This window comes from Caloenas nicobarica, chromosome 4 (assembly GCF_036013445.1).
Source record: "Caloenas nicobarica isolate bCalNic1 chromosome 4, bCalNic1.hap1, whole genome shotgun sequence".
NCBI lineage: Eukaryota > Metazoa > Chordata > Aves > Columbiformes > Columbidae > Caloenas > Caloenas nicobarica.
This window is the reverse complement of record NC_088248.1, coordinates 13,974,066-13,987,528: the sequence shown is the minus strand read 5'-3', so window position 1 is coordinate 13,987,528 and position 13,463 is coordinate 13,974,066. Positions and strand designations below refer to the sequence as shown.

General features: G+C 43.5%; 1 protein-coding gene across 1 annotated transcript in view; it reads left to right on the top strand.

Moving 5' to 3' along the window:
* The first annotated feature begins 12,631 nt into the window (after positions 1 to 12,631).
* The window catches only part of ANKRD50 (ankyrin repeat domain containing 50), a 42,271-nt gene continuing 41,439 nt past the window's right edge, over positions 12,632 to 13,463 (top strand). Inside the window, exon 1 of the mRNA XM_065634042.1 lies at positions 12,632 to 12,892. The gene's annotated coding sequence lies outside the window, so the exon portion shown is untranslated. The remainder of the gene's footprint in view (positions 12,893 to 13,463) is intronic.

Below are 13,463 nucleotides of genomic sequence, written 5' to 3'. Positions count from 1 at the left end.
CTTCTCTGGGGTTTTGTTTTTGTAACTACTGTAATTAATATTACATAGTCATTAGGATTAAATGAAAATGTGACATTGATGTTATTCTTAATGAGGCAGATTTTCATGAAGGTGACAATGTGTCTTGCTTACAAAGCAGCGTGATGACAGATTTTTTTTTTTTTCATGGCAACTAGTGTGGTCTAAATTTTCTATGCTCCTAGGAAGAGCAGCAACATGAGTTTGAGTCATCTGGCTATATATTCAGAATATGAATATAATTACACACACACATGCTCCTCTGACTCCATGCCCAGGAGGGCTGATGCTGCTGCCACTGTCCCGCGGCACCTCGGGCCAGCCCCACGCCGATTCCTGGGGAAGCCACAGCCGGGGCAGGGGCTGCTTTGGTACTGGGGTCCTGCCCTGTTGTAGAGTTGGAAACAGTTCCAGTTCAAACATAAGCTGAGGAAAACCTGGGTCTAGGATCCTAAAATACTTGTCTTGTGTTGTCCTTACTCAACTTGTGCTCATTATCCCTCCTCCCTCCCAGATGCTGTGCATAAAAACCAGCATTGGCTTCAGCATATTTAGGAATCTGATTTTCTGAGTTGATTGTAATTCTAATATAGTTAATAATGTTCTTTAGAAAGCTGAATTATCCAACTAATTATGACACAGTTTAAGTGAGACAATATTGAAGCTGTCAGTCAGCATCCTGTGATGCTGTTATTTATTAACTTACACTGCTTTTGCACTCCTCAGCTTGGCTTAAAATGGTGATTGTTTTATTTTTGTTTTAACTGTACAGCTTCTACTAATCTATTTCTCATTAAAAGTACAAATGCAAATCCCTCCTTTCTGATTTGGCTGGCAGTTTCAGAATTGTCTGTACATACACAGCAAACATTTTGCCTTTTCAATATCAACCGCCTACCTCCTGAGCATCTGATTTAAACCTTCTCATCTACGGCATTCAAAAAATACCTATTGCCATGGCATAATTAAATTTGCCGATTTAAATATAATTTGATTTCATTTGGAGAGAATTACTCTTCATGGTGTGGGTGGATCTCAAGGAGCATTTAGAAGAATCAAGCCAGCTACTTAACAAGCTAGTAGCAGATTTAGTGGTGGTGACTCTCTGTTGAGAGTGCTGTCACAACGCTAAGGGACAGACACACTGTTTGGCTGCTAGGGTTAAATCAAGAAGAAAATTTAAGTATGAAATTATTGAAGACAAATATTTCAACTTACTGAAAGCAGAAAGTCTTGCTGGATGATAAGGCTGGGACAACTGCTGTGGTCAGCACACTTGTATACTAGTCACGTCTGACTTGGTTTATGTCAATAGGATTATAGAGCAGTTGATACACAGGAATGCTATTACCTCCAGTAATAAGACTCTGAATTACTAGTGAAACACTTAATCCCCTTCCAGTGAATTTAATGCTGTGAATATAGTGCAAGAGAAAATATGGATGAGTTTAAAATGCCTTGAAAACAGTCACTTAACTATTTACTTTCCTTAAAGGCAATGAAGAAAACATCTACTTGACTTTCAATTGATTTCTGAAATCTGGAACACCTGTCAAAGGAGAGAAACAATCATTTTTGTCCTCTATTATGGCCATGACACTAAATAGTGTCTTAATATAGGGAGTTAATATAGCAACTAAATATAGGGACACATTTTTTCATTTTAAATTAATTTATTTCCTATTTTTTTTTCTGACAAAACCTGACACAACTTCTGATAAAGCTGGCTTTAATCTGGTTAGTTTGATTTACTAGAAGGGCAATGGTGATTACCCTCTTGATTAGCTGTCAATAGGGAAGAATATAAACATATTTTAAAAACTGTGGCAGATAATATAACAGTCACAGCCACCAAAGAGATTCTTACCACTTGAGAAATACAGATCGATCTGAAAAGTTTTGCAAAATTATTTTAAAATGAGATGTACAGCAACGAGATTGAAAACCTGCTGATGCCATGAATATGGATATAATCCATGTAATTGATTTCCAGCAATATTTGCAGCATGCCTATCCACCGCATAGCCAGCTCTCTTGGTTTTCTTCAGACTAGTTTCAATTGTCTGCATCATAGCAAATTGTCTTTTCCACAGTGACTAATGACTTTTTCCAATGTATGTTAAGGTTGGTCTTTCTGCAGCCTTTCTCTTTCATTTAATTGAGTCTCTAGTGAGATACTAATGGTTCCTTCCCTTCTCATGCTAAGAATTATTCCCCAGTCCTTATATAATACATATGCAGGTAGACACAGCTCCAAGCAGTTGCACTACTGTGACCGTGTCACGTGAAGAGAACTTATCTTACACCAGCAAATACAAAAATCCCTTTAGTCCCTGCACTTCCCCAGTAATTCACAGCTGCCTCCCACATAGGTAATTTAATCTGTGGAGGCTTCAGGACTCTGTTTATCATCTCTCACTCTTCCCATTTACTAAATAGCTAATGTTATCTCCACCTCCTTCTGCCTGAGTCCCACCATCCACTTAATCCATTTAAATTCTATTATTTTTTTTTTCTTCTGCTAAATCCTCAGCTTCAAGGTCCTATGTGCTGCCTCTTGATGGGTCTAAGTATACCTAGCACAAAGTTAGTGGAGTGTTCCTGCTAAGACTCAGCAGACACAGCAAAGTAAAGACAATTTATCTTTTGCTCTTTATCTGCTTCTCATGTCTATACAAAAAAATGGACTTCGTGCTTTTTTCCAGTCTTCTTGCAGGTTCAGGATCACAGGAATTCACCTATAAGGAGCTGTACAGGTCAGACTGGTAATGTTTAGTTTAATATGCTATTTTCAACACAGAGCAGTATTAATTTTTTTTCAGAGGAACTGCATCACAAAATTATTTTTTTTTTCTCCTTTAACCTCAACTCCATTTGTATTACATTATTTTAGACTTATTTTTTTAATGAGACTTGCTTTTCAGAGAAAGCTAAAATAAAAAAGATGAGTCTTGCTCTATATCTAAATATCTTTAATCCTTTTGGGCAGTGTATTCCATAGTCATAAACCATTGTCATAAACCATCTGCTGTATAAGCCAGATCTTCATCTCCTCTCACAGGTTTAAATTCCATTGTCTGCTTCATAAGTGTTAACGGGATTTTATGAAGATGAGACACGCGTGGAGACAACCTGTACCCAAACCCTTTGAGCTTTAACAATGTGGCCTGGATTTTTACTTCAGTTTGGATTTCTACAGAGTGTTAATGCAATGCCAAAGAAGCAGGATATTGGGTAATGCAAGCTGAACAGTAGGAGATGGTTAATAATGAACAGTAAGATGTTTGGTAATGTATCACCACACTGAATGCTGCTGATGGCTTCAAGGCCATCATCACATTTGTTTTCCAGGTTCACAGTGCACTAGACTGGTCCAAAACAAATGCCATGGAAATCCACCCTACTTTGGAAAAGTCTGTGCCTGTCAATTTAGGAGAACATTTTGTCAATTACTGTGAAATAAGGTATTTGTGGAAGCTGTTGCTGTTACCAGTATTACTGATACTATTTAGGTTGCAGTGGCTTACTGCACACTTCACAGGCACAGAAAATATTCTCCTCCTCCTCTGACTGCTGCTTCCATGGAAGAAAGCTGTCTGCATTTTCTGCTGCTTACTGCAGTGTTTACTGTAGTTCTATATGCATCCTCACTGATGCCACCTATGCACCGGCAGGCATTACCAGTTGGAGAACAGCGGGTTTTGTGAATCTCTACAAATAATACCATTTAACATCCGGAGTTAGTATCTGCCCTGAATCAACTCTTTAACTTAAGCTTTATGTATTTGCTGAATCTCTCCTAAGCAGCCTTCACCTTGTAAGTTAATAATATAAGTAAAACATCTGACTTCTGTGTTTAGTAGGTGCAGAAAATCTTATTTTACTATTCCGATGGGCCAAACTAAATTTTAGCCCATAAACCACTAATTTTGTCCTACTGGAAAACAGCAAGTGGAAAAGTCAGTTTCTTTGATATGAGTCTTCTCTTTCAGTATGTATATAAAGTCCTGAATGATTTTATAGTTTTGCATGAGGAAACATGACTTGATTCTTCCCTTTTTATCCCCTTTATAAAATGAATTACTTTGGATTTTTAAAAGCCATTAGAATAGAGAATCTGGAAGATAGAGTGAGTTTCTTATTTAGAGGAAGTGAATCAAAGGACATTAATGATCAAAGTAATTCACTTCCACACAAAATTCAAATGCTTTTGTTCAATCAACATTAATTTGTCTTTCCCATTTTATTTTCAAAGTCTAACAGGACATCTCTACGAATGTATTTTAGCTTCCTCTTCCGGATCCATAACAGCTGTAATTAATCTAAGTAAACTTATCCAAAATATGCTCTAAAAATCAATCATGTCATTAGGTATTCTTTCCATGTTTAGAAATGTGTCAGAAAAGCACTAATCAAGTGATTCCATAGGTGCAGCAAAACAGGTCAAAAAAATCTCTCTTGTAACTTTATCCCTGTTGATTACAATTTGGTATAAATAATTTCATTGTCTGAGTGTCTATAAGACTGTAGTGGCTTCAGATTGTAAAAAAAATATAATTTATAGTACAGGTTTTTTTAGAACTGTGCTGACTACTTCTATTTATTAACTTTGTAAAACACAATACTACAGGCAATGCGTATGACTTTTTAAATAGACCTCAATGCAGCTATGAAAGATGCCAGAATAGAGTTTTACCTTCTTTGCTGCCTCACCCTGAGCAGGGCACAGGCCACGGCTGCCCCGTGACCCTGTGAGCAACGTTGCCACCAAGAGCCACCACGCAGCTTTGACCTGCTCCTGGCTGCTCCCGTGCTCTCACCGAGATGTTGCACACGCTTTGTGTTCCTTCAGTCCCCTAAGAAAGGAGGATCTAGTATTTGCTATTTTATGCACACCTTATGTTAAGGAATAAAGATGAGCACGATTGCATTCCGTATTCTTTTCCAAAGCGCTGATAACTCTGGATGCTTAGCTTATAGATAAAGCCAAATTTGCATTTGATAGCTGTAGTAGTCTGGCAGCTAACGCAATGAATGGTATAATGCCTACCTAGCTTCGGAGGGAGCAGGCTGCTCCCCGGTCAGGTGGAGTTTGTTTAAAAGGACAGGCAAAATTAAATCCTGCAATTTTATCACCTCTAAAAAGACGACTTACAGAGCACCAACAAATTCCGAGGAACAGCAGAAGTGCAACAGCAAGTGCTTACTGACCTGAGGGATTCTGTCAAATGGGCAGCTTGCCTGCAGAAGGCTTGCAGAATAGTGTTTAAAATGCATGAATTCATAAATAACAAGAAATAGTCTTGAGACGTGGTAAACTACATGGTGAGAAAACGAGTTACATTGACTCTTCATGGTATATCAGCATGATTTCTCACACAAAAGCTTATGAGCTATTATAGGAGTAGGACACAGGTTTGTAAGAGCACACGCAGAAAAAAGTATTTTGATTATTTATTACTTATGGTTTGGTCTGGAGAGTTTACACTGATTCAATGACACATCAGTCAAACTTAGCCAGTTACAGCAAGTTTATGGCTACCGGTGTTACTGAAGTGGTACATAATATTTTGGCAAATCTTGCTTTAGCTTGTAGTTTGACCAGGCATAAGAAAGGAGATAGGAAAGATTTACTATTTCTATTGTACTGATAGGGAAACAGAAGCAGGTAAGGTGACACAAGTTGCTCAAAATCACAGAGCAGGTCAGGGCAAGCAGTGCTTTTAACACAAGCTTGTGGCAACAGTGAGAATGCATGAGGAATATATAGTATGTGCTTAAGCTATTTATACATAAAATTTCCCAAAGCTTACAGCTTCTTCATTTCTCACATAAATCAAATAACATATTAGATTTCATTAAATCTTGTGTCAGCATCAAGTCTTCTGTTATTGTAGTAATTCTGGTTATTCATATAAGTATTATATTCTTGAGCAACCCATTATCTTTTTCATACTCAACCTGAGAATGACACTGAACATATTTCTGGTCCAACTCACATAAAAGGCGACTTTCTTGATTTAGTTTTCTCTTATGGCTTACTGCTGCAGATTTTTTTCTTTCCACTCCATAAACATTTTCATGCCATCATTTAATGACATTTAAATTCTTCCTAGTTCCTCATATGCTTTCATATAACAGAACTAGTTATCAACTGCAGCACCTGTTTTCCAGAATATTATCCTTTATTATTAATTTTGACTGGCCTCGTGTGTTGTCAACTGTTATTAAATGGAATGTTAATGTTATACAGTAATTCATGTTGCACAAATACTGGGTAACACGTTCCTTCAGCTTCCTCCTACCAGAGAGTATATTCATGTTCCTGTGTACACAGCAATATTCAAGGTTAGAATGACCCAGACCAGACAGACTATAGCACTCCAAGGCACTACATCAACACGCTTTTCTTAGATGCTAAAAGCTCTATTTTTGGAGTTGTTTTGTTTAGCTGTCTAACAATTGCAATGCACTTTCCAGACATCCAGCTAAACCCATGCCCAATAAGCATCAGAGGTTGAGTATCAATTATTAAATAGAAGACTCATCTCTTCCTAGTTTTATGCAGATGTATATTTGGAGATATATATATATATATGATTCTGCAGCAAATCTTGAAAGACAATGCCTGGCATTTTGCCCAAGAGGCATAAAAGTGTCTCCCAGCCCATTGGCTAAATTTAGTGTGCAGTCCGAGGGCTGAAATTGGTAGGCTGGTGCTCTCATGTCAAGAGAGGAAGAGAAAGGCTACTCCAGAAGCAATTCAGAACGTTTAAACCAAGCTCCTATTTTGAATAGCCATCTGGAGAAGCATTTTTATTGACAGCGTAGCGGTGGTGAGCAATTGTAGTACTAGGGTGATAGCATCCCATGGTAGTAGACATAATCACAGTTATAACTTGTCAATTGATACAAAAGATACCCAAGCCACCAGGCATCCATATCCTTATGGTATCTGCAATGCTGCTGCTGTTTTGCTCTGGTTTTGGCAGCTCAGCTGGGCTGTACTTGGATGTATTACTTCTTGCTGATGCTCCTGCCCAGGTAGGGCCGCCTGCCCTGTCTCTTTGCTCCTGTGTTGGGCAGCGGGGTGATCTGCCAGCTGGGTCAGGGCCTTCGGCCAGGCGGTGTGGGTGCCTCTCCCCACCCACCATGTTTGCCAAGCATGGGCAGCAGGTCATTTGAGTTTGTCTCAGTTCTGTTTTTAAGCTACAAAATGACCATCTACTACTGCTGGGGTATTTGATGCACACATGTACTTGCACAAAGGATAAGTGGATGTAAACCTCCTCCTTTCCCTTTTTTGTGGCTGCAGGACAGATGTTGTATTTGATGGAGGCCACGGATCCTGGCCCTTGTTTATCAAGGAGCAGTTAATTGCCTTTTCTGATTCAAAGCACAGTAGCCATTTTTCTACCAAAGTGCAACTAGAATATGTTGTGGTGGCAGTTCTGTAATGACCCAGAAATTAATGCTGTCAGCCTGGAAATGGGAACAATTTCCTTTTCAGGGGGAATTAGAATACAGGTCTCTCCTCTCCTGGCCAAGTGTTCCAGCCACCACAATATCCTGTCCAGGATCTTTTGTTTAATTTTGCTTCAGCTCAATCATTCTTGTGGCCTTTGTTCACAGAGAAGCAGTTTCAATAGATGGGATAGACAGTACTCCTACCCAAATTACTGGGTAATGAGGAAGGCTTGAGGAAGAAGATGAAAGGAACTATTATATTTCCTAGCTATATTCTTATGTAAAAGAACATTGTTGCCTTCATCTATTGAAAATCACAGTCATGATGGGAAGTCCCTGATAACTAGGAAAAGAAAAAAAAAAAAAAAAGGCATTATGTTCCTCCTTTAAAAAAGGCAAGAAGGATGCAGTGAACTAGATGGTCAGTCTCGCACATGAAGCACATCCTCTTAGAGTCCATCTCCAGGTACGTGACGGACAAGAACACAGCCAGGCAGCCTGCTTTAGCAGCACAACTGATTGAGTGGCTCTGCAGGTGATAACTGGCTGCTGAATGTGATCTAACCGGACCTCATCAAGGCTTTTGACGCATCCCCTGTAGCATTCTCATTTAGCAGCTGAGGAATTATGGCCTGCAGGAACGGACCATCAGGTGGGTTGGAAACCGGCTGCACTGCTTGGTTCGGAGAATGGTGACAGGTGGCGCAATGTCCGTGTGGCAGATAGTGACTTGCAGGGGGCTCCAAGATGAATGCCGGGAGCTGGCATCTTCCAGAATATTCATCGCTAGCCTGGAGGATTACACACCATCTTGTGGAAGGGCACTTTGCTATGCTGGTGGAGTGGCTGGCCTGGCAAATGGCAGAGCTTCAGTCCAGAGGGAGCTTGCTGAATTTCAAAATCGGACTGGCAGCAGCCTTGTGAGGTTCAACCTGGAGAGGTGCAGAGCTCTGTGCGTGGGACAGAGCAAGCCCCAGCATCTCTGTAGGCTGGGATGCAAACAGTGGAGCAGCTGCCCTGCCCAAAAGGGACCCACAAACACTGCAGTGGGTCCAAGCTGAGCGGGGCACCCCACGTACAGGACTTCCAGATCATTTTTGTGAAGGCATCTTACATGATACTGAGATGCCCAAGACAAAAGTGCATCTAGCCCTAGATAGATTTTTGGGACTGAGACCTGAAATATCAGTATCGGAGAAATGCCGATGTCTAAATATTTCATGTGATAAAACTTTCACTATTTGCTTGGAACTTATAAAATTTTTATGTTAATGTTCTCATGTTAAACTGTCTACACTACCTTTATTTACTACCAGCTTCACTAATTTTACCTGTCATAGAACGAAAGTATCTGAATCAATACATAATTATGCACGAAAAATGAGTAACTTAAAGTTAGAAAAGTAGTTAAAATAACTACTACATTTTTAAGCAGATAATCATGCCTCAGGCCCACCCTTGCAAAACATTTATTTTTGGATGTGAATCACTGCCTACCAAAAGCTTCACCAATGACATTACGAGCCCGCGAGGATTTGCAGCTCTGCTCCCTTTGCGTGCAGAGCTGGCTCCGAGCTGGCTGTAACACGCCGGCACTCGGACCACAGGACCCGCAGTGGGTCTGAGTCATGCACGAAACAGAAAATGGACAAACCAATAACAGTGCTCTGAACTAAAGCAAACAAAATTTTATATATGAACGTGGTGGCCCAGATTGTGATGACTTCAAGTATCAGCCTCATGCTGCCTTTCTCATCGTAATCAATTACGTTTCCTTGCCCATCAGGTTTCACTACTTTCATATCCAAATAACATCACATTGGAACTGTTAAAATACTTTAAAAAACACATAATAGTATTTTCTAACATTCTGTCAAGTCATTTAGAAAGTATAACAGACTTTCGTTTAATGCACCCTTTAGGTTTTTCAGTGTTGGCATAGATTTCGTAAAGTTGTTACTTTTTGTGCAATCGTTTTACTAGAAGTCTCTTCTCAGCATTAACTAGTATTTAATTAGTGTAAGTACAAAACCATACCTAAAACCTTGCATGACAGAAACTTCTAATTGTATTTTAATACGAGGCCCTGCAATGTGGCTCAGGTTAAGCAGGAAGGTTGCTACAGCTTCAGACCACTGAAGCTACAAGAGAGTCGCTTTTTTTTTTTTTTTTAAGATAAGAAATTTTGATCTGTTTCATCTTCTTTGTGTCTCTTTTCAGTCTTATCTGTCAGTCTTGTAGCCTGCAAGGCTGCATCCAATTATATCCTGGTTGGTTTGCTCTCTATGTCAAACTGAGTTATACAAAACCACAAAATAAGGTTTGGTTCTTATCCTGATACTGTCTCATTAACTACAACATTGCACAATTGTATCAGTAATATCTGACTCTTAGCTATAATAATTCACTAGGATGATGTCATCTAAGCTGTCATGTTATATATAGGAGGTACTATGCAAATAAACTTGATAACGAAATGCCTTGCTTTTGAAAGGTGACTTCGAGGTCTTAGTTTTTGTGTACAGACGAAAGATCCCACCCTAAGCAGCTGAGCCTCTTCATGACAATCTCATTTTTTAACCCTTTAAATTTTTTTTCGTATTTTTTTAACTTAAAAAAAATCATCAAAAGTGTCTACAGGCTTTTGCTTCCTGATAGTAATACAGGGGCTCAATGCATGGCCACTACCAACCTTCACCTTTAGGTCATAAATACAACCTTTTGGAAAGAAGTGTGCAGATCATGTTTTGGATCTTGCGATATTTTGAATTCTTTGGAAAGAAAGACTAAGAATCCACCCAGTGATAAGGGTATAATTATATTGTAGGCCTGCTGCATTTTATTCTCCCCTCCCTTCCCCCTTCCTTCTTCTCCTTGACATTCCCACAAGTACTTAATGCTCCTCACGTTAGTTGTAGGAGCAATATCCCGAAGAGAAGCTTTGCTCAGTGCACTACCTACAAGTTATTTTTTGTGTGGGTAGTTATTTTGTGCCCTCTGTCCCATGCTAAAATCAAAGTACCATCCTCTGCTTGCTTTTAGGATTTATGTATTAGCATGGAAAGGTTAGTATTTTCACAATTACTATCTAGAACTCCATTATGATTACACTTAAATATCTCCGATTTTAGCAAACCATATTATTGTTCCTCCTGCTGCGGTACACTCACATCAGATGTTGTGAAATCAGACAGCACCTTTTCATGTAAATCTGGTCTTCATTTGCCTTGGCCACCAGAAAAGCAGAAGCTCTGCTTTCCCTTGGCTCTCACCAGTGTCCAATTTATTTTTTTATTTTTTTTCCTGGAACATCTACCAGTCTAGTATTTATGTCAAAGATCTGTCTCTTAAGGTGTCAAATCTGCAATTATTTCCTGTGTTTCTTTAATTACAGTTTCTTTTCCTTTGTTAACGTCTGTTTTGTCTCTAGCCAGCTCAGCTGTCCAGACCTGCAATTTCGTCACTCCAAATGCTATCTATCTCTAATCCTTTAGTGTTAAAAGAAGAAAAAAGAAAATATTTTACAGTTCAAAGTCTCTTGGAACTTGTGTTAGCATCAGTTTTGGAAGTCTTGAGTTTCCACAACATTTCAAAATGGGAGGTGCAGCTGGGAAAAAAAAAACCCACACCACAGAGAAGACTATTTGCCTAAAGTACATGGTTAAAAAACCCAACCAAGTAAGAAAGCTTAAAAACAAAACAGCCACACAACTTTTTCTTACTTTTAATCTTATTTCTGCTTCTCCCCCACTCCCAATTGCTTTGCGAATTTGTAATTCACTGCTCCCAAAGGTTCTTCAAACTTGTTCTACTGGTTTTCAGAAGCAGGCAGACTTGTTTTTCTAAGCTCTTCAGTATACTACGTGAATTTATTTTTTTCATTTTGCTCCTACAGAGAATCTTAGGACACTCCTTGAAGGGCCCTAAATCACTCTGTTGTAGCATATGGATATATTCAGTGTGTACTCCACAATACTTTAATTACCTGGTATATGAAACCATACAGAGCTGTGCTAAAATGAAGGCACTATTTAGCAATCATAGTGACCTTGATCCAGCAGTTAATGGAAAGGTGCCTTATCATAAATAACACAGCCACGTCCAATAGGTGCATGTTTTTAATGTAAACCTTTTCCCCGCTATCACACAGCCAAAATAAAGGGAAGCTCTACTTTTCTTCTCATGGGTGGAGGAAGCTCCACAGGGGCCTCCCAAAAGTGGCGAGGATAAGTTCTACCCTATTTTCACCCCTGTCAAGGCCCACGTTTCCAATGGCATGCACAAATTGTAAAGGCGGACGGTCACCATTTTAAGGCGGTGCAAGACAAGGGCTGGGCTGCCCCTGACCTCCTGGCCAGGCCCGGTCCCCGGCTCCAGCAGCCTGGGAGACGCGACTTGTGCTTGCGTCCATCGACAGAAGCGAGAGGGTGGAGGCGGAATTGCTGCATGTGTTTTGCGAGGCTGCGCATCCTCCATCGGCGCAAAGAAAGTCTGGCCGACACGGGCCAGCTCAGGGAAAAACGAGAAAAGGCAATGGTGCGGGAGAAGGGAGAAAAAATGCTATTAGGCCTGAGCTTGGTCAAAAAAAAAGATCTTGCACTAGAGAGCCTGTGCACGCTACTTCCACGCCAGCGTTGGGCTGGGAAGTGAGGCGTCCCGGGGCGGGTGCGACGGCTGGTTTGCCCCCAAACGGAACCTTTGTTCTTCGTTTTTCACATGGAGCCGCTCCCGGGCAGGGCCCGGCCGCCGGAACGGTGCCGGAGGGCCCGGGCCGCGGGCACCGCGCTCAGCGGCCCCCGCCCCGCCCCGCCCCGGCGGAGGCAGCCGCGCTGCCGCCCCCTGCAGGGCCGCGCCGGGACGGTCCCGCCGCCGCGGGAGGTCTGTGGCCGAAGGGGCCCTGCACTCACGGCCGCCGCGTTTCCGAGGGGCGCTGTGGCGCCGGCGGGCGGCGGCGAGGCCGGGACAAAAGCCGGGGCGGCGGGAGAGGGGCCGAACGGGTGCGCTACTCAGCGCCGCGCCGCTCCGCCCGCCTCCCCACACCCAGGACTACTTCGCCCCAGATGCCGGGCGGCATCCGCCCCCGCCCCCGCCGCCGCACGCGCTGGAGAGGAAGGGGGCGGAGCAGCCGCCGGAGGGGGCGGGCCGGGGCGGGGCCGCGGGCGGCGGGGCGGGGCCGGGCGGAGGGGGTCAAGGAGGCGCCGAGGAGAGTACCGCACGGGCTGGGGCAGCCGCGGACCGGGCTGGTGGCTGCGGCGGCGGCCCTGGCACGGCGGTGCCCGGGGGCGGGAGCCCAGGGGCCTGGAGGAGGAGGAGGAGGAAGAAGAAGAAGAAGAGGAGGAGGGCCGTGCTGCCGCGGGGCGAGCCCGGAGGAGCACAAGCGGCAGCCGGCGCAGGGGCGACGGCGGAGGTGAGCGAGCAGCGCTGGGGAGGCCCCTCGCCTGGCTGCGGAGCAGGCGGCGGGTCGTCCCTGCCGGGGCGGCGGTTGGGGCGGTTGGCGCGGGGCGGCCGCTGCAGGGCGGTTGGGGCGGGCCGTACCTGCCGCCCCGCCTGAGGTGAGCAGGGGGCTGACAGCCGCAGGGGTGCTGTCTGCTGGGCGCCGGGCTGGCAGCGGGGCCGCGCCGGGGCCGGGCCCCTCGGCGGGGTGGGGGTGCCGTGCCCGGGATCTTTGTGCGGAGCCGGGTGTGTGTGTGTGTGCGCTGGGGGAGGGGAGCGGGGGACAGGGCGGGGGTGCTCAGCGCCGTGGGTATAAGAAGCAGATGAAGGGCGGCAGGGGAGGGGGGAGCTTTGCAGCTGCTCACTTGACTTCGGGGTTTTTCACAGGGGGATGACCGGGCTGCCAGGACGCTGCCGAAGTGACTCTTGAGCCGTGTGTGTGTGCGTGGCTTGGCTGAAAAGAAGCCGGAGCGTAGGCTCGAAGCGCAGCCCGGGATAAAGGGTTTTGTTCGGAGGGGGTGTCACGCCGGGGCCGGGCCGTGGGG